Source organism: Grus americana, chromosome Z, assembly GCF_028858705.1.
Source record: "Grus americana isolate bGruAme1 chromosome Z, bGruAme1.mat, whole genome shotgun sequence".
Lineage (NCBI taxonomy): Eukaryota > Metazoa > Chordata > Aves > Gruiformes > Gruidae > Grus > Grus americana.
The window spans coordinates 64,323,425-64,343,171 of record NC_072891.1 but is presented as its reverse complement, the minus strand read 5'-3'; the positions used below and the strand labels follow the sequence as shown (position 1 = coordinate 64,343,171).

The 19,747-nt window shown below is 41.8% G+C and overlaps 1 protein-coding gene across 7 annotated transcripts in view; it reads right to left on the bottom strand.

Annotated features, from left to right (window-relative positions):
* The window catches only part of APC (APC regulator of WNT signaling pathway), a 102,715-nt gene extending 83,236 nt beyond the window's left edge, over positions 1–19,479 (bottom strand). For 3 of the 7 annotated variants that reach the window (XM_054809544.1, XM_054809541.1, XM_054809543.1), the window contains exon 1: positions 19,118–19,458. The gene's annotated coding sequence lies outside the window, so the exon portion shown is untranslated. Of the gene's footprint in view, positions 1–17,865; positions 17,893–19,117 lie in introns of those variants that run through there. The other 4 variants (XM_054809540.1, XM_054809536.1, XM_054809537.1 and 1 more) reach the window with 4 other exon arrangements.
* Positions 19,480–19,747: the final 268 nt, after the last annotated feature.

Here is a 19,747-nt window from a genome sequence, read left to right as displayed (position 1 = left end):
ACCCAGGAGCATCCCAGAACTCCACACCACTCTGACAAATGGAAGCTCTATCACTTGAGTGGAATATTTACCTTGTTGTTCACAATCTTCTTTTCAGTCTTCCCTTTGTTTGGTTTGAACCAGATGTTCTTAATACAAGAGTCGATTTCTTGTAAGCATTCTGACATTTTAGCAGTAATAAATCAGTTAAAAATCTATTTAGCTAAAGGTCATCAACAAGTTTGTTGCCCAGGATATTGAAAAGGAGGGAAGGTCAATTTTTGTGAAATCCTGTAAGCAAAGACCTTTTACAAAAAGGTATGTTAACCATCACCATTCTGCAAGTCTGCTAAGAAAAAAAAGTTCCAGCTACAGACAAGTTTCTTAAAGCCTACCGCATTAAGAAATGCTGTGACAAGGTCTAGAAACACAAAGATCTTGCTAAGTAATGGCTCTAAGTTCTCTCACCAAAACTATAACCTTTTAAACAGTTAAATTAAGGCCTGAGCCTCAGAGGCTCTTAGCTGGAACACAACCACCATATCAAATCAATCTAGAAAAACTGTTCTTTACAGGATAAAGTGTTGACAAAGAATCTGAGGATGTAAGTATCTTCCTTAAAAATCTCAACAAATTCCACATTTCAGTACATAACAGTAATTACTAAGGAGTTCAAGGAAGGACCACAAAAAACAGCTCAGTTTGTTAAGGAAGATTTATGCTGTATGGTTTAAGGAGTACAACTTAGCTGGTTTAGCAAAAAGTAGGCTGGATTTTTATTACTGTATATGGAAAATATTTCCAAGTTTGTCACAAGTTTAAAGAGATCCATCAGCTGGAAAATAGACCAATTGGAATTGAATTTCCCAACATTGGTGTGGTTAATCAAATCACAAAAGCTCAGTAAAAACTGAGCCCACAAGGTAATACAAGATATTTCTTTAAGAAATACTGACTTCTAGTGTTCTGCAGCTTCCAATACAACGGTCATACTGAACAGTGCTGGGATCCCTTCTGGGCTTGAAACAGATGAAAGTTCACAATTTGTTTAATCCTGCAAGAATTTAATTCCTTGCAATATGCATATACACATCATGTGTTGCAACAACTCTCTCACACTACTGAGATTTCGTTGATTGCTTGTTAAGGTTAGGAAAGAAAGTCCTCCAGCTCTTTTCTCAGGACCAATGCAGAACTTCACCATTAACTGATTTCTCCATATGCAGAGATGAGCTGCTGTGGGAGGCAGCACTCCTGCAGAACAGACTTGTGCTCCCAGGTAGCAGAAACCCCACAAACACCTGGCCAGCATGCAGTTTTCCTGCTCACAGCCATATTAATCATCAAGCCTAATGACTCATGTCAGATTTTTGGGTTAGCTTTTGTTTTGTAAATGTTCTTGCTCCCTTCAGCTTATTTATCATCATAAATATGCTTCCTTGGATGATTTGGGTCTGACTCCCCTAGGGAATTTGCTGTTACATAAGCCTCTAGGCATTGGTGGCATACTAATTTTTTATTTTCCCTCCTCTCTTGGCACATATTTTAGTGTGTTTACTGAAAGTTAAAAATCCCCAGCCTCATTTCAAAATATGAAGTTTTATGGTGTTGATGGGGTGGGTGCTAGGAGTTATGTTTTTCTTTCGGGTTTTGAGTGAACAGCGTCTTCAAGTCTTAACTTCTGTAACACTTGTCAGGCTGAAAAAAGACTTTTTGCTTCCATTGGGGTGGTGGTTACAAAAATCTGACAAGTCTATAATATCTTAGGATATTTTCTCCTAATAGTCTGTAAAGAACAAAAATTCAAGTATAAGCTAGGGGTGGGTGACTCAGTCTACCTTATCCCGTATTCAAGCAGCATGAATACTTTTTGAAATTGATCCACCTTCTCTGTAGAAAAAGAATGCAAAATTGAAATATTCATTGATCTCCAAGCAAGCTGCTTCCAGTACCAAGCTCTATACATGTAGGAACAGTGCTCAATGATCCACACTTTTAGAAGTCACACAAAGCTGGCCTTTTCTTCAGGCCATTCTTCATCTTGGAAATCAACATGCATTTAACAAGTAACAAAGCCAGTATCTGAGAGAGCTGTTACTAAAAATTTACCACCACCAAAGTTACTTCAGGAAAGTACTTGGGAAAAGCAATTGAAGAAGAAAAGGGCTGATAACCATGCCCAGACCAAACAAAGCATCAGTGGAATAACAGAGCAGAAAAATGCACTTAAGTTTGTCAAAACAGAGAAAACAGGAGTGTTTTTAAACTCCTTGATTTAGGTAAAGTGCATATTTAAGTGACAGCTTCCCTCCCCCAGCTTGGATCCAGGGCCACCAGCTAGTCGACTTAGACAATCAAAATACCTAAGTTGCAAATAGTAAATCTCCAAATGTATAATACAATTGCATGATTAAAGTGTATTGCAACTCTTTTTAAACATTCAGACTAGAGGTAGAATTTAAAATACTATCACTGAGAGGAAAAACATCTTACTGATTACAGATTCATTTTGCATCTCAGACTCCAATCCCTACACACATGGGAAGGGAAAATTTTAAATAGTCACAACCATATTTAGAAAAACTCTCAATTGCAAAGTGTACTAGAAGAACACTCCCTTTTTTTTTTCTCCTAACACATAACCCCGATAGTTCAATCTTAAATTAAAAGATGTATTTTCAAAGATCTCCAAAGCAAGTCAGCTAGAACACTAGCCCCAACTAGCTGAGACTTAGAGAAAACCATATTTGACACTCATATTTGATCTTCCTGCCTCCTCAGCAAGGATTTGCATCTTATTGATCCATTACTCCTTTAAAACCGTTTATATTTTTAATCAAGTACTGAATGCCTTACTAGAAATAATTTGTATTGTTTTAATGTTAAAACTCAAATCATTCAAGTTTAAAGTTTGCCCGGCACTGAGCAATCCTCAGTAAACTCTGTCAGACATTAACACATTGTTTCTACACAAACAAAAATTCCAAATCATGCAGGCAAACTTAGCGCCTGCTGTTTTGGGTTTGCATGGCAAGGTTTGGTAGCAGGGGTGGGGGGCTACAGGGCTGGCCTCTGTGAGAAGCTGCTAGAGGCTTCCCCTATGTCCAACAGAGCCAATGCCAGCCAGCTCCAAGATGGACTCACTGCTGGCCAAGGCCGAGCCCATCAGCCACGGTGGTAGGGCCTCTGGGACAACACAGTTGAGAAAGGGAAAAAAACCCAACCCAGCAGCATTTTGCAGCCACAGAGAGGAGTAAAAAGATGTGAGAGAAATAGCCCTGCAGACATCCAGGTCAGTGAAAAAGGAGGGGGATGAAGTGCTCCAAGTGCCGCAGCAGAGATTCCTCTCCAGCCCCTGCAGAAGACCATGATGAAGCAGGTTGTCCCCCTGCAGTCCATGGAGGATGATGCAGGAACGGAGATTCCACCTGCAGCCCATGGAGGACCCCATGCTGGACCATGTGGATGCACTCGAAGGAGGCTGTGACCCTGTGGGAAGCCCATGCTGGAGCAAGCTCCTGGCAGGATCTGTGGCCCCATGGAAAGAGGAGGCCACGCTGCAGCAGGTTTGCTGGCAGGACTTGTGACCCCGTGGGGGACCCACACTGGAGCAGCTGGTGAAGAACTGCAGCCCACGGGAAGGACTCACATTGGAGAAGTTGGTGGAGGACTGTTTCCTGTGGGAGGGACCCCATGCTGGAGCAGGGGCAGAGTGTGAGGAGTCCTCCCCCTGAGGAGGAAGGAGCAGCAGAGACAACATGTGATGAACTGACCACAACCCCCATTCCCCCGTCCCCCTGTGCTGCTGCGGGGGAGGAGGGAGAGAAATGGGGAGTGAAGTTGAGCCCAAGAAGAAGGGAGGGGTGGGGGGAAGGGGTGTTAAGGTTTGGGTTTATTTCTCATTACTCTGTTTTGCTTGGTAATAAATTAGATGAATTTTTTTCTAAGTTGAGTCTGTTTTGCCCATGACAGTAACTGGTGAGTGATCTCTCCCTGTCCTCATCTTGACCCAGAAGCCTTTCATTGTATTTTCTCTCCCCATCCAGCTGAGGAGGGCAGTGATAGAGCAGCTTTGGGGGGCACCTGGCCTCCAGACGGAGCTACCCCACCACACCTGCAAATCAAGACAGGCTGAGATCTCAAGAGTTTTAAGCATTTCCCCCAACATTTAAGGGGTTAATTTTGCAAGGTAATTACCCCAGGTGGCAAGAGAAAGACAGAAATCTTCACAGTAGATATTACTTGTTCTGACAAGGAAAAAACAATAGAAGAGATCCCATGTCATTGGCAAAATTCCGTCACATGAACAGAAAACCACAGTCCTACAGAAACACAATTGGCAGTAATTGAAATTTTCTTATTTAAGATTATGGATTAATTGTTCCCCAGTCTCGCTTCTTTCTTTTGCACTTTCCCTGAATTTTTTGCCCTATCTTGTGACCAGACATGTCTTACCACTTGGAAGTTTAGTGTGACAATCACATCACAGCACTTGTTCATCATGTGATCAAACATGTATGTGGCTAAAGTCATCCGGATGAGTTGACTGGAACAGTTCTTGTTTGTCCAGATGTGCACCCACATGGCCACTCCATCAAGTCCAAGCACTTCCATGAAAGTCTGTATAGCATGACTTCACTGAAAGACAAGTGTGTCACAAGAGCAGGAGCTTTTCATCTACACATGGCTGATATTTTTCCGATGTTCTTTTATTTACTGTTTATTAACTTTCTCTTCCCAAAGAGTAAATGCTGCCAAGTACTAGTAGTGAGCCTTGTGAAAACTCTACTCCCCAGTTCAAATGTCTGGTAATGTTCTACACCGCAGGCTATGAGCAGTGTAATTGCTTCTGTACAGGAATCATGTCACTTTATGGATTTGAGGTTTGCCCAACACAAAGCAATTCTGATGCTTATGGGGCTTCTAGAGACTCCTGCAATATAATTACATAACAACTCAGGAAATGCAGAACAGAGACAAGAATGATGAAAAGCACTGTCCATCCACGTTTACAAATGGTGCAATATACTTAAAAGAACATGAATTGAATAAAATAGACAGTTCTCCTTCAAACGGCAAACTAGGTGGCAAACTGCCCACAGGAACAATTACTTGGCTTTGTAAAGAACTCCATCACTTATAAGTCACAAGTCAGAAAATTTTCAAGCAATAAACACTGATTGAGCAAGTAACAAATTTGTACATTCCTACACTACCTATAATCGGAGTTGACTTCAAAAGCAAGAATTAATACATTGGCAGGGAGCAAATGTAAAACTTTGCCATGGTAACCCCAGTATGTTGAAGGTAGATGTCTTCCCATTATTCTCTGAATAAATTAAAACATTCTAAACCACCCGAGACTTCTAAAATATAAAACAGCGAACTACAACGAGGCTTTGTCATTACAACTAGTTTCAAGTCTTCCTTGCTGCGTGCATACTAGACTACCACATGAACTCTTCAGTACCTTTACATCATTCAAGGCATTATTTCACTTGTTAAAAAAAAAAAACAAACCACAAAACACAAAAAAGCTTGATACCTTGCTCACAAGTAAAACAGAGAGAGATTTGGAACAGTATAAAGACAGTCATGTACAGACAACTACTTTTTCATGAAAATAAAGCAATACACAAATCCACTGGTTTTAGAGGAAGACAAGCTCTCTTTCTCCATTCAATTCATTCTTTTCAGCTTCCAGCACTTGAAACAGTTTTTGGAAAAAGCTTTATGAATCAAGTCTAGTTCTCAAGGTCTTAACAATGACATTTAGACATTTAATTAGCAAGCCATCACTTGGACTGGCATCTAAAGCTTTTGTCAGAGACCTAATTCAATGCCAATTCAAACATCCCATTCCTCTTATATTAACTAACAAGAAGCCTCATAATATTCTGGCTACTTGATTGCACTGGCACACATTAACACAACAGTGGAGTGAGACTAACTGAATGCAAGGACACAGATTTACAGTGTGCACACGTTAAATTAGCAAGGATATTTTAAGACAAAAATATAACAACTACATTTGTGGATGAACTGGTACTCAGGCATATTCTGTGCTTCCTGGTAGCCTGGATGCAATTATAATGAAATGCAAGTAAAAAAAAAAAAGAAGAGGAAAAAAGATCTGATGAAATAAAATTCTCTCATTGATTCCAAGCTGAGTCCTGATCTTAAACCTTTCTGGAGCTCATTCTGCACCACATGTAGAGACTAATACATGTGAATTAAGTACCATTATTCTATGTTGACATTTCTACCCTGAGTCCATACAGAATTTTTAAAAAGTCATGAACATATATAACAATACATATAAACAAATAAGCTATATTTGGAACCAAAGAAGAAAAATCACATTAGCTAATGCCTTTATTCAGCTTGTCTTTGTAATTTAGATCTGTGGTTTCCCAACATCCAAAATGTAGAAAAATGCTGGAGCAAATGGTAGGAACTCTGTATTTTGCCTGCTCTTGTGGAAAGAGGAATTTTACATAAGTTTGAGTCACCACTCCACTAGACTGGGCTAAAATTAGAGACCTATACAATGAAATGCTTGTAGTTGAACAACTGGAATACCAGGGAACAAAATCCCAATAGAGTCATTCTGCTGAAATAGAGGGGAGGAGGAATACTAGTACCAAGAAAGATTAAAAAAACAGATATATAAGGGAATTGGGAAGTATTCAGAGTTGTGCTTAATCTTAGTGTCAACAGTCTGTAAAGAAAATTTTTGTTACGTTGTATTATAAAAAAAATCAATTTAGCTGTGTGTTAAAAAGCAACAATGTGGAAGGAATATGGTCATACACTAGATTCTGCTAACCTCAGAATCTCATTGTCCTGGTTTTGGCTAGGATAGAGTTAAGTTTCACAAGGAGCCAGGACAGGTAAGCCAAGCTCAGGAGGCTATTCCATACCACGTGACATCATGCTCACCATAAAAGGGAGCTAGTTGGGGAGGGGTGGGTTGTCACAGCTCTGGGAAGGTCTGAGTGTGGGCTGAGTGTCCAGTCAGTTGTCAGACTGGTAAATTGCTTTCTGTTATCACCCACTTTATATATTCTTTTACTAGCACTGTTGTTATTTCCCTCTCCCTTTGCTGTCCCAGTAAACTATCCTTATACCAACCAAGGAGGTTTTGCCTTTGTCTTCCCATTCTCCTCCCCATCCTGCCACGGGGAGGGGTGAGCGAGCAGCCGCCTGGTGCTCAACTGCCATCTGGGGCTGAACCATGACACTCACGTAATGTATCTCAGCATTACCTGCTGACGCTGTCTTCTCGGCAGCAATAGGTGCCAATTATAGCGTCAAGGTTACCTGCACCAAAGCTTTTACTCCAAAACTGCTGACAAGGGGGCTTTTGATGCCAAAAGTTAATTATAACATAATCAGCATTTTTTTTTGGTTGGTCTAGATCCTGGTGTATAGCACCTGCTGACAGCCAACAATTTTACCCAAACTTCATTTCACATTCAAGCCTTTAATGACTAATACAGAGTAATTGAGGAGACTTTACATGAGCCCTTGGATTGCAAGTTCTGTGGGAAAGAGCTTAGAAAGAGTAGAAACCTTGAATGTTCATCTGTCTGAACAGAAAATATAGAAGTTGCAAACAATGTCAGAGACACAAGGCAGACATTTAACTCCAGAAATCCCATTATTCAAGGTATAATTCAAATACCTGATTTCACACACACACATTAAAAAACAAAGCTGAAATAAAAAAACCCAAACACACAAAAACCCCACAACAAAATGAAACCCACCAAAAAAACCCAAAGCCTAACAAAAAAAGTTCTGGGTTCAAATTAACTTTGGTCTTGTAGCCCTTCCACTATAGTAAAAGAAGCACTGCTACTTAGCCCTTTTATGACCTATATGCTCCACACATCACAAATGGGTATTTTCTACTTGAAAAACTCCTAAACATGAGGAAAAGAGACAATCCTTCCTTGAGGTAACCATTATGGGCGCTGGAAGGACACTAGAGCAGGACTGACAAAATACAAACTTCTCTTTCAGAATGGAAGCTGACTTCTCTTTCTCATGAAAATGTAGTGCCTTCCTACCTATTTGAAGCTTTTACTGAATACCAAAATGATAGGATGGCCAGCATGTTCACTGAAATAAGCAGGTTGCAACACGATACTAAAATTTCAAACCAGGCACTAGTGAAAAATACCTTTCCTGTAGCTGATCTAAGTATGCAAGAGTGGTGTGAGTATCACCCACTTCCTTAGGCCCTTACAAGGCATTAAGCCTTATAAGCATTCTGACAATGCTTCAAAGCTTTGGAAACTATAAGTCAGCATTTAACTGACAAAAAAGGTTCACAAATGAAGGCACACTAAACTGCTAGTTTTAAGAACAAGCTTCTAGAAATCCACAGTTTAACTAAACTGAATTTAATTTTCACTGAATAGTAAAGACCAACCATCAAGACCAATGTGATTATCGAAACACTCTATAACAAGAAAAATATTTTCAATTATATTTTCAAAATACATATTAGGATGGTGTTTTGAAAACAGATATTTAATCTGAGTAGAACAAACCAAGACCAATAGACAATAGCAGTATTACACTAAGATGTCAGCAACTTGAGGCAAAGTGGAAGCTCTTTGCAAGACTGACATCTGAATTTAAATTTATAAAAGACTGCACTACTATGACCGGCCTCCAAGAGGAACAACTGAGGAACTCAGTATTTTTATTCAGATACAGTACAAGCAAAATACAACTTAGTACAATCATGAACTTGTTTGATTGAACTATTTTGCTCCATTTTCAAAAGCAGTATCTTGTTTCACAGTTTAATGAATCGTTGCCTATTCCAAATTATGTTATACATACACAAAGCAAGGGAGGTAACAGTAAAAAACCTCTTGTACTTTCTAAGATCCTATTTTCAGATGGTTCAAGCCAGAAAGGAATGGACTGCATTATTAAAATGAAGATCAATCAGAAATTTTTTACTCTAGATTTTTTAAAAAATATAGAAAATATTTAAATGTTTAAATTATCATTGATAATGGCATGTTTCAATGTTTTAATTATCATTCAAATAAAAATAAAAGCTATTGTTATATCACACTATTAGAAGAAGCCTTCACCATTACCATAAATGCATGGGTCCATGGCTGGGGTCACCACCACAGCTTTGGGTTTTTTGACAATGGGACGGCCTACAAGGCACCAGGCCTGATGAACTCTGATGGGATTCACCTCTCTCAAAGGGGAAAAAGGGTCTTTGCCCAGGAACTAGCAGGGCTCACTGACACAGCTTTAAACTAGGCTCAAAGGGGGACGGGGATATCAGGCTTGCCTGTGACAAGTTGTGGATGACATGCCAAGGTTGGAGGGACAGGGTGCTGGCGATGGCCCTCAGCCTGTTGCTCAGAGACATGCTGGACACACTGCAGCATGCTTGAAGTCTAGAGGAGATGAGCCAGGGGCTCCTGGGGCAACAGGAACCAACTGGGAAACAACGGGAAAATACATCAAAGGAATTCCAGCCACTCCAGCCAGTAAGCCAGCCTCACTGGGGGCCCAACTGAAATGCCTCTATGCTAACACACGTAGCACGGGGAACAAACAAGAGGAGTTGGACACATGCACACACCTGCAGGACTATGACCTTACTGGCATCACAGAGACATGGTGGGATGGCTCCTATGACTGGAGTGTTGGGATGGAAGGATACAGGCTCTTAGGAAGGACAGGGAGGGCAGACAAGGAGGGGGTGTCCCTCTCTATGGCCAGCACAGGGGCAGGGGACACCACAGCGGGGGTCTGCTACAGGCCACCTGACCAGGGAGACTAAGCAGATGAGGCTCTCTATAGGCAGATAGGAGCAGCCTCACGTTCACAAGCCCTGGTCCATATGGGGGACTTCAATCACCCTGACATCTGTTGGAGGGGCAACACAGAAGGGCATAAGCAATCCAGGAGGTTCCTGGAATGCGTTGATGATAAATTCCTTCTCCAAGTGATACAGGAGCCAACAAGGAGAGGTGCCATGCTGGACCTTCTTCTCACCAACAAGGAGGGGCTGGTAGGGGATGTGAAGCTCAAGGGCAGCCTTGGCTGCAGTGACCACAACATGGTGGAGTTCAAGATCCTCAGGCCAGCGAGGAGGCCACACAGCAAGCTCACTACCCTGGACTTCAGCAGAGCAGACTTTGGCCTCTTCAGGGATCTGCTTGGTAGAATACCATGGGACAAAGCCCTGGAAGGAAGAGGGGCCCAAGACAGGTGGCTAATATGCAAGGGTCACCTCCTCCAAGGTTGGGAGTGACGCATCCCAACAAAGAGGAAGTCAGGCAAAAATGCCAGGAGGCCTGCGTGGATGAACAAGGAGCTCCTGGGCAAAGTCAAACAAAAAAAGGAAGCCTACAGAGGGTGGAAGCAAGGGCAGGTAGCCTGGGAGGAATACAGAGAAATTGTCCAAGCAGCCACGGATCAGGTTAGGAAAGCTAAATCCCTGATAGAATTAAATCTGGCCAGGGATGTTAAGGACAACAAGAAAAGCTTCTATAGGTATGTCAGTGATAAAAGGAAGACGAGGGAAAATGTTGGCCCTCTCTGTAAGGAAACAGGTGACCTGGTTACCCAGGATATGGAGAAGGCTGAGTTACTCAACAACTGTTTTGCCTCAGTCTTCACTGGCAAGTGCTCAAGCCACACTGCCCAGGTCACAGAAGGCAAAGGCAGGGACTGGCAGAATGCCCACCATAGGAGAAGATCAGATTTTAGAATATCTAAGGAACCTGAAGGTGCGCAAGTCCATGGGACCTGATGAGTTGTATCCACGGGTCTTGAGGGAACCGGCAGATGAAGTGGCCAGGCCACTTGCCATCATATTTGAGAAGTCCTGGCAGTCTGGCGAAGTTCCCACTGATTGGAAAAGGGGAAACATAACCCCCATTTTTAAGAAGGGAAAAAAGGAAGACCCAGGGAACCACAGGCCGGTCAGTCTCACCTCCAGGCCTGGCAAGATTATGGAGCAGACTCTCCTGGAGACTATGCTCAGGCACATGGAAAATAAGGAGGTAACTGGTGACAGCCAACGTGGCTTCACTAACGGCAAATTGTGCCTGACAAATTTGGTGGCCTTCTGTGATGGGGTTACAGCATTGATGGACAAGGGAAGAGCAACTGACATCATCTGCCTGGACTTGTGCAAGGCATTTGACACTGTCCTGCATGATATCCTTGTGTCTAAATTGGAGAGACATGGATTTGATGGATGGAACACTCGGTGGATAAGGAATTGACTGGACCGTCGCAATCAAAGAGTTGTGGTCAACGGCTCAATGTCCAAGTGGAGAACAGTGATGAGCAGTGTTCCTCAGGGGTCGGTACTGGGACTGGCACTGTTTAACATCTTTGTCAGCGCCATGGACAGTGGGATCGAGTGCACCCTCAGCAAGGCTGCCGACAACACCAAGCTGTGTGGTGGGGTCAACATGCTGGAGGGAAGGGATGCCATCCAGAGGGACCTTGACAGGCTGGAGAGGTGGGCCTGTGCGAACCACATGAAGTTCAACAAGGCCAAGTGCGAGGTCCTGCACGTGGGTTGGTGCAATCCCAAGCACGACTATAGGCTGGGCGAGGAATGGATTGAAAGCAGCCCCAAGGAGAAGGACTTGGGGGTGTTGATTGATGAGAAGCTCAACATGAGCCAGCAGTGTGCGCCTGCAGCCCAGAAAGCCAACCATGTCCTGGGCTGCATTAAAAAAAGCGTGACCAGCAGGTTGAGGGAGGTGATTCTGCCCCTCTACTCCGCTCTTGTGAGACCCCACCTGGAGTACTGCGTCCAGCTCTGGGGGCCCCAGTACAGGAGAGACATGGAGCTGTTGGAGCGAGTCCAGAGGAGGGCCACAAAGCTGATCAGAGGGCTGGAGCACCTCTCCTGTGAAACCAGGCTGAGAGAGTTGGGCTGTTCAGCCTGGAGAAGAGAAGACTCCGGGGAGGCCTAATTTCAGCCCTCCAGTACCTAAATGGGTCTACAGGAAAGCTGGTGAGGGACTGTTTATCAGGGAGTGTAGTGACAGGACAAGGGGTAATGGATTTAAGCTAAAGGAAGGTCGATTTAGATTAGGTGTTAGAAATTCTTTACTGTGAGGGTGCTGAGGCACTGGAACAGGTTGCCCAGAGACGTTGTGGAGGCCCCATCCCTGGAATTGTTTAAGGCCAGGTTGGATGAGGCTTTGGGCAACGTGGTCTAGTGGAGGGTGTCTAGTGGTGGGGTTGGAACTAGATGATCTTTGAGGTCCCTTTCAACCCAAACCATTCTATGATTAAAGCATCTATTAGGATAACAAGTAGCATGACTGCTTCTTGTCATGAGCTTATCTGCTCAAATTCTTATACCACAGCCGCACGAAAAGCTTAACTCCTAGTGTTACTACATTCTAGGACAGCACTGTTACTGTGTCTGAAGTAACACTTCTAAAAAATTAGGAACTGAAAGAATCTAATCTCCAAACCAGTAAATTCCAATGCCAGTAAGTAGGTAACAACATGGTACCTGTATTTCCTAAAACATCCTTCATATACTCTCAGACGTACCCAAAGAAAGGTACATTAATGTTAACTACACAGTAGGACTTGCTAGAATGTATGTTTAGCATATAAGCAGTTTGTACATAAAAATCAGTACATACAATCTATATAGAAAAAGATTATCCTATTCCTTAACAAAGAACCCACATACATGTGAAAAGAGTCGTTTCAGTATGTAGTCCTCTTATAATAGCACAGTCTACTGCTTCTTAATGGAGTGTGTAAGTTTGATCTTCAGGTCTATGCTGCAAGGAATAACTAAACCTTCCCCTGCTCCTCCCCCCCCAAACAAAAGCACTGAAATGTAGGTACAGCTATATACTCATCTCAATTTTAACTTGCTCTGCAGCACACCGCTTTGTTTCTCTTCATTACAACTTATAACTACCTGCCATCAACACCTTTTCTTATATTCTCTTCCAAATCCAAGCACAACTGGCATGAAAAGCAACATTACTCACATCGAACTCCACAAGCTTGGCAAATCAATCATTTCTGAGAACAGAGATCCACTGCAAGATAAGATATTGTAAGCAAGAATTTTACACCCACAGTGCATGAACAGCTACCTATAACAAACAGGAGAGCCATCATTATAATTACTAAATTGTAGAGAAGCATGAACTCTACCAACTTTATCCTGAGAAGGCCACAAATTTATTACAATTATTTATGAAAAACTATTAATTATAAAAACCCCAAACAAGAAACACTCCTTGTGACAACAAAAATCTCTGCACACTACATACGTATTTCTTTGTTTTTAGTAACACCCATCAATTTCTAGGAAATAATTACAACACAAAGCCACATTACATAAAACTACTAAGTTGGACAGACTCCTTGTAATACTTCTGATGTAGTAACATTTTGCTCCTATCACTCTAAAGATTATTTCTCCAACTTAAGTAGCAACATGGATTCAGATATGTTCTGCTGTATATACTTGAATATAAAGTCTGTGACCAAAGATGTTCGCAGGACTTTTGTCCAAAAAAAAAAAAAAAACCCTTGCAAAGACAATCTGATGGGTATTTCCTCTAAAGCTATAGGGATACATTTAATATTACAGTACTTTTGATTTTCGCCACCATGTTTGAACCTCATTTCTTGTTTATATAACCAGAGCCTCCACCCACATCATATTTTTATTCATACTAATACCTAACTTTCCATATTCCCAAAAATCAGTTAAGAAAAATACTCCTGTATAACAAAAAAAACCCCAACAAAACCACCCAATAACCAAACAAATCACACATCAGGAGATAAACCAAAATAAGGAGCACTTCACTTCAGCATATACAGTGATCCCCGTAAGTTCTATCCTGACATGCTTCCTCAGGCATTCAAATAATAGACAGAAGTCACCCCACTACCTAAACAGGGAGTTTGCGATCCAAATGCAAACTCCAGTAGAGCCTGTACCAAAACAAGCCAGAGGGTGCTTGAAGGAAATGCTTCTTATCGATCAACTGAATTTCAATTCATAGTATGTTAAAAAAAAAGTGGAAATCTTAACCAAGAAATAGCAGCAAAGCACAACCAAGTCATAAAATTCAATATACTCAATGAAATTAAAGTAAAAGAACAATGAGACAAAGTAGGCATGTTTGAGTAAAATAAGTAAATTTCTGTATAAAATGTGTTAAATTGGAATTTTTAACACTATTATAGAAGAAAAATTATTCCTTAGTACTAAAGAGATTCTTAGCTGAACCCCTTTAAATGGAAGAGCAGCAGTAATGTGGGATCTCCATAGCAGGGGTTTCAGAGAGTGGAAAAAGCTCATGTGATCCTGAGAACCTTTTTCCTTTAATAAAGGGAGAGCCAACTCACACAATTTATGCTTTCATGATTTCTTTGCACCCTTGTCACACAACAATGAGAAGTCCTAGTTTCTTTCCAGTTCCCTCCACATGCCAGTTTCTACAAAAAGGCCAATCTACTAACAGCCAAATTCAGTTTTGTGAAACTCAGCACCTTTCAGACTCCATTTAAAACAGCCAACACTCATACCATTAACTGCACAAATAAGAAAGCTTTTTATTGATATCCGATTTCCAGAGAAAATACACATTTTTCACTCAAAGAATTTAATCTATGTGTGAAAAGCTAAGCCTTACTGTGTCACCAAAGTTGTATTACAGGATAAGAATAAAAAGTTCATATCTTCAAAAAACCACAGCATTAAGAAAGGCATCATTATACCATTTCACACAAGCCTAAATTATTTTTATTTTGAACTATAATGTCTACATGAGTAAGGTCTCTTCTTTCATTAGAGATTAATATTCTATCAATTTGTGGTTAAAACGCACCCCCAAAGAATAAAACTACATTTATGAAAGACATCTCAAAATGTTATTGATCCTCAAACTTCAATGTTTTAGTATACCATTGCCATAGAGAAATCAAACTACTTGTAATCTAATACAACTGTATTGACTATTTCAAAAGATATTCTTGTCTACTGAATTTTATTTCTCACCTTCTGAAAATCCACATGGAAGTAATGGTAAAATGAATTCTCTCTGATCTCAAAAGGCATTTACGTTTTTAAAATGTCTCATTTCCACTAGTGATGACTAACATTAAAGCAATCATTGTCTAATAAAGACACAAATTAACATATTCATGGAACCCAATTAATCTTTGGCATTCCATTCAGATTAGCATATACTAGCCTTGTGACCATGACCAGCAGTATCAGAGGTACTGTTATAGTAGCATGTGGAGATAACAAAACTAAACAAGTATTAATCTTTTTAACCTTTTTGCCAACTACTTACCTCTCCTACAACCTTCACTGAAACATACCATTCCTGAATTTAGATCTCCAATATTTTGAGCAAATCCTTACTGCCTAGCACCTTTATTGTCCTGCTACACCTGATACAACAAGATGCAAACTTTCAACTAAAACTGAACGGCAATAACCCAACAAACCAAGTTCTACAATAGCAGAGCATGACTTGCCATTGAAATCACTATCACAGGTTATTTTAACAAAGTCCTATTTGTAGTCATAATTCAAGTCAATTAGGGTCAAAATCCCAACAGAGTGAGGTATTAAATATCAAAACATTAGAAGTTGGGTATGTAAATCTGGAGGAGTCAAAGCTAAGACTACACAGTAAAACTGGTTTTGCTTTGCTAATACTGGTAATAAATGGATGAAGAAAATAATATGAACTTGAACAGGAAACAACTAGACGGTCTATTTAAAGATCAGTTACAACTACTGTATTCCACTTCCCAGCTGAGTCCATATACATTCATTTAGCACAGCCATATTGCATTTTTAAACTTGCAATGGAGACTTCATTGAAAGCTAAGCTCATAAAATAATCTCGATACACCTTTTTTCCTTTTAACACTGAAAATATTGATAATCTCATTAAAACATGAGAAGTTAGCAGTGTATGTTTTATTCACCAAGATGGTTACCCACATAATTTTAGTCCATTAAACCATTGTATTCCATCACTATCCTACAAGTTACTAAAAATCACACTGTGAAACCATGGTAACTTGATACAAAGAAAAGACAAAGACACATTGCTTTCTACTGTCCAAATAAAATCAAGACCACTCAAAGGAGAACATACATCCACAACAACAACAAAAAAAGGATTCTTACACTGAGTTTCATATAGGGTGAGAGAAGATCAAAGAATTAATGGATTTCTACTGTATAATGCTATGAAACAACTTCTGCAGCGTAGTTTGAAGATAGAAACAAGATGCGCACTATCCTAAATCAGTGCTATGCTTTCACTTGCCACTCATGATACTTTAGAACAACTTGCTACCATAAAATATTTCCATAGCGCATATATATAAAAATACCAGTGTGAATATTTCTGTTTATTGTTACTGAGCTGCTTGAAACAAACAAGAGAAGTTTACTATAAAACAATCCAAACTATTTTGCTTTCACTCAAAGAATTTTGAGTCTAGCCAAGAAGTTAGCCAAATTAAAATTTGCTTTCTTGATCTTTACATGATTAATGAAGTTTTATTGTTAACTGTGCTATTTAGTTTTAAATGGCCAATGGTATCTTGGGGTGCATTAAGAAAAGCATGGTCAGCAGGTCGAGGGAGGTTATCCTCCCCCTCTACTCTGCCCTGGTGAGGCCACATCTGGAGTACTGTGTCCAGTTCTGGGCTCCCCAGTTCAAGAAAGACAGGAAACTACTGGAGAGAGTCCAGTGGAGGGCTACAAAGATGATTAAAGGACTGGAGCATCTCTCGTATGAGGAAAGGCTGAGAGAGCTGGGTCTGTTTAGCCTGGAGAAGAGAAGACTGAGAGGGGGTCTTAGCAATGTTTATAAATATCTAAAAGGAGGGTGTCAAGAGGATGGGGCCAGACTCTTCTCAATGGTGCCCAGAGACAGGACAAGGGTTAATGGGCACAAACTGGAACACAGGAAGTTCCATCTGAACATGAGGAAAAATTTCTTTACTGTGAGTGTGCCAGAGCACTGGAACAGGCTGCTCAGAGATGCTGTGGAGTCTCCTTCTCTGGAGATATTCAAAACCCACCTGGACGCAACCCTGGGCAACATGTTCTAGGTGATCCTACTCTAGCAGGGGGGTTGGACTAGATGATTTCTAGAGGTCCTTTCCAACCCCTACCAATCTGTGAATCTGGTAATACTATCATAAAGGGATATAACTCCCTTACTCTAGAAATTATCTAGGTATAAGAACATTCTAAAAATAATCTAGAAGACATTATTGAAAGTAAATTATATGTTTACACACAAATACATACATATTTTTGAAAGCATAAACACGGTACTGTAAATACAAAATGCAGGTGTTCATTGGGGTCAACAGCTATTACTTTAGCACTAGCATAGACCTAAACAGATTATCAGAAACTTTCTACATATAGCATCACAGCACATTGTTGATGGTATTCGTTGGACATTCTAAAGAAACTGTAGAAACATTCTGTGCAACAGATAGGTATCAAAAGTTGACACACTTGAGCATGTATTTCATTGCATGGAAATAAAACACATAGTAGGACATGTTCTTATACTCAATACCATTTCCCAATGCATTATTTAGAAATAAAAATTATTTTATCAACTATACCCCCATTTGTATTTCCACAGTTTTGTTTTTTATTCCTTTATACCACTCAGTATAAATATCTTTTACCAGGTTTTTGTTTGGTTGGTTGGTTGGTTTTTGAAACCTAAAACATCCAAGGAGAGCAAGTACTTGCAAGGTCTTCCTCACTGGGCAGAACTATTCTATAAATAGTCTTCACCATAACTAAAGGAAAAAAAAACATACCAAGGAAGTTGAAGCTGAAGCATAACAATGATCTCATGACATTCACTTTAATATTTCTTGAATGTTTAGAATTGGATGAACCCATCTGGCATACATTTTTTTTTTTCAAATCCAGTTTATAAGATTACAGCACCTGAATAGGAAAAAGGTTCAGTTTCTCTGCATTTCAATTACCTAAGCTTACTTCACTAGTGCCATAACCTTAACTTACCAAAATGTTAGCAGTACTCCTGAAGCAAAGCTTTCAAATCTGTGCTTCTCCCCCAGTACATACAAAAATCATCTCTTGTCAATCAGTAGCTGACAGAAGCAAGTACATGAAAACAGTTTCTGCAGAACCTTATTTTATTTTTCAGACAGTTAAAGAATTCTGTGACAGCTTTACCAAAAGGCTTGTCCTCCCAGTTTTAGTGGCCACTACCGTCATATTATTTATAGTCGGGGGAAGAGAGGGGGGCAACACGTCAGTTATATTGTTTAGTACACTCACATCTTCACTTCTCCACTACTCTGCAATTACACAATGAAGCTGACGTTTACAGAAACGTGAACTCTTTTACTTTACATTCAATCACTTCTGCTGCTACCAGTGGCAACTGAGGCTAGAATTGCTTCAGAAACTGAGGCTGTAGTCACACACACCTGTACAGATCCACCCCACATTACAAGACGTCAGAGGACACATAACAGAAAAAATAAGCCCTACTGAGTTTTTAAGTATTAAAGTATTTGAAGACTCATCTAACAGTTAGAGGAAGGTTTTTACATGTCAAGGACTTTAAATATCTCCTTTTCATAGAAGACAGTAGCTGAAATCTTCCTAAGACCTAGTCACTGGGCCTTGATCTATTGCCTTCATATTCCAGTGGTAGCTACCGAATATCTGAATGCAGATTTTGAAGAACAAAACGACTAAATGAAGTAAAATCACATTATACTACCACAAAAAAAAAAAAAAAAAGCAGCCACTACTGGCTTCGAGTAACACCTACAAGACCAGGCTCCTTCCGCGGGGGATACAGCACCTACGGGGCTCAGCCCTATCCCGGCACAGCGACCCCCGCGGCAGGGCCGCGAAGACGAGGGGCAGGGGCGGGCGCTTTCAGGAAGAAGCGCACACAAGCCTTAACCAGACGGATACCTGGTTCAACCCCCGCCCCCCGGGGCTGCCGTTAGCGAGTGCTGCCCGAGAAGGTGGGGGCGAAGCGAGCAGGGTCCACTGGGGCCAGCGCTCCGGCCGACGGGCACTCACCTGTCTGCCTTGCTCTCCCCGCCCGGCAGCGCCACCGCGACTCCTCCGACGCCTCCCGCCGCGGTCCCGCGGAGCGGCGTGCAGGGGCAGCCGGCGGGCGGGCGCGCATATGGGGGCCCCTCCTCACCGGCGAGGGCCGGTCCCTGCCCCGTCTCCCCAGCTCCTCATCCCCGCGGCGGGCTCCAGGGCAGCCCTGGCCTCCTCCCCAGATTCTGCGCGGGCTCAGCCCCCGCCCGGCAGCTGCCACCCTCAGGCGCACCTCAGCTGAGGCGCCAGGGCCCTCTCCCCACCAGCCCGGCTCCTCAGCCGCCTCCCTCACTTGCTCCTCAGGACTGATCTCCCCGCCGCCATCTTGCCCAAGGGGAGAGAAGAGCACGCAGGCGCAGTCGAGGAAATCCCGGTCGCAGCGGCGGCGGCACGCATGCGCGTTCCCCTCCCTGTGGAGCACACCTGCCGCGACGGGCGGTTTCACTGGGGCCAACCGTTACCGGTTGCCCGCCGCTTCCGGGGCCACCTGCTATTTCCGAAGCCTCGGCTGCCTTGCTGGGGTCCTTTCCCCGCATGGAGGCCTGGAGGTCGATGGCATGGGATGGGGCTGTGTTGCGTTGCGCTGCGCTGATCGAGCAAAGT